Source organism: Propithecus coquereli, unplaced genomic scaffold (genome assembly GCF_000956105.1).
Source record: "Propithecus coquereli isolate 6110/MARCELLA unplaced genomic scaffold, Pcoq_1.0 Scaffold278, whole genome shotgun sequence".
NCBI classification, from domain to species: Eukaryota; Metazoa; Chordata; class Mammalia; order Primates; family Indriidae; genus Propithecus; species Propithecus coquereli.
This window is the reverse complement of record NW_012148374.1, coordinates 984,493-986,895: the sequence shown is the minus strand read 5'-3', so window position 1 is coordinate 986,895 and position 2,403 is coordinate 984,493.

The following is a 2,403-nucleotide window of genomic DNA, read 5'->3' as shown; positions in this document are numbered from 1 at the left end:
GCAACATATTCCTTCAGACTCATTGTTTCTTGATTTCTATTTCTTCTGCATAATCTCTTTTCTGTATTTCTTTAGTTTTCTCCACACAACTTAGGATTCACTTTCATTCCTTGCTTTTCCATTCTACAGTCATCTGCTCCTACTGTAACCTTGCTTCCTGCAGTTGTATTTTATTTTCTGTTTCCAGTCCTCATGTAAAGATCTTTCCTTTTCCTTTAAAGACTTTGATATTTAGAATGAAATATTTTATTCCTAAGTCCCGTGAGGAAAGCAAATACTCTCCTAAACAACACAAATGTCCTCACTGTGGCTTATTTTACACGGCAAATTTAAACCACCTTCTGCTCACAAGAACATTTACGTAAGTAGTTCAAAGATTATTAGACAGAAATGCCTGATGAATTAGTAAATTTACTTCTTATTCTTCTGCTATCCTTTACTTACATGCATTCACTTTATAAAAACCTATATAGTAACGATGTTTAGAAAAATAATACAAAGCTGTTAAATATTATTAATTGTTACTGTTTGAATATGTCCCTTCCAAAATTCATGCATTTAAACTTAATCCCTATTGTGGTGGTATTAAGAGGTGGGGCTTTTGGGGACGTGATTAAATCAGGAGGGTGGAGCTCTCAAGAATGGATACCTTTAAAATGGCCACAAATTCTTTGTTGCTTCTTTCATGAAGAGGTGGAGATTTTTCTTTTCTCTACAATCCCTGTGATTTGCTATGACCAATAGAATGAGGCAGAAGTAACTTTTTGTTACTTCCTAGGCCCGGCCTCAAGGAGTTTTTACAGATCTCATTCTGTCCCACTTGGAATGCTGCTTGCTCAATGTAAGAAACGCCAGCAGTCCTCTGAAGAGACCCCATGGAGGAGATCCAGGCCATCCCCGCTTATCGCCAGATATGAGAGCGAGGCCATCTTGAACCACCTAACTCTAGTGAAACTTCCAGATGATGACAACTACCTGAATGGTCCCAGGAAAGAGAGAGTAGCAGAAGAGATACTCCTGATACCATCCCAAATTGTAGCACCCTGAGCAAACTAAATGGTCGATATATTAAGCCATTTAGTTTGGGGTTGGTTTATTGCCACAAGAGATATCTGACACAATTTTGTTTTTTACCTATTATCTACTATGCTACTATTACAATTTTTATTATGATATCATTATCCCATTTTACAGATGAAGTAACTGAGGCTCAAGACATTAATAACTTGCCTAATGCCCTAGCAAGTGGCATTCCTCACATTCAGATATAGGCAAGATTTTAGGACTTAGGATGGTAAGAAGAAGATTATTTTAATTTTTAATGTTCATATTTGTTAAGAAAAAGTTGCCAGTGCTGTATTAGTCCCTTATTATTTTTTTTAAAATGCCAGTCAGTAGAATTAAAAAGCTTAGAAATAGTCTCCTAATATTTATCATATTATAAGGCATGAGACAATTACATTTAGTAAAGACTTTCAATGTGTCCATTGTTCTGTGTCTCATTTACTGTCTTGTCTGAAGTTCTTGAAAGTCAAGACTGAGGGAAAGTTTGGTGTGTAGGCAGTTATTTGGGAAATGACCCCAGGGAGCAGGAGTTAAGAAATAAAACAGGGAAATGAGAAAACTATCCAAGGGTGAGATACCAAGTTGATATTTTTTGTTACTAGCCACCTGATCTTTTTATGCAGGTGGACCTCCTGTGGGGTTTTATGAAATTAGCTCAGCAATCCCTACAGTTGGAAGGGGGGGAGAGAAATTATCTCTATTAGTTGAGAGTGGTTTCATGGCTTCTGACTCCCCACACTTCCAGGTAACCCGTGCATCCTAGGGCAGTAGAAAAGACATATAAAGCACTAGCATGAGGCAAGGCACTGACAAGTACATTTCACAAAGGGTTAGAGCTTGCAAGGAGATTATGACCAGAACATTGCCTTAGGAAGAGGTGGGACCAGGAGGGTTTGAAGTGGCAACAAGAGGCATGTTGTACATATACTTAAATACTTACACTTCTCTGGAAAACACAACAGGAATATTTCTTTGTATAAATTCTCAATAAGGTTAAATAACCCTAGGTTGAATGCTCTAAAACTAAAATTAGAAAATTTAGCACAAGGAAGAAGGCATAAACATTTTCTTTACATCTGACTTCTAGAGGCTTGCTTCCTGCCCAATGTCAAGAGCAAGCTAAAAGAAGCATTAAACTGCATGTGGTATTTGACCTTGCCTGAACTTTCACTAGTTTGCATCCCCTCCCTCACCTTTTTTATGTTTCGGAAAGCCAACCATTAGTAATATATCCATGCAAGAGAAATGCTGCAACTCTCTTAATGAGCTACCCTTGCATTCAGCTATATAAGGTCAAAGGAAAGTACACTTTATATTTGAGCCAAGCCAACTACTCAC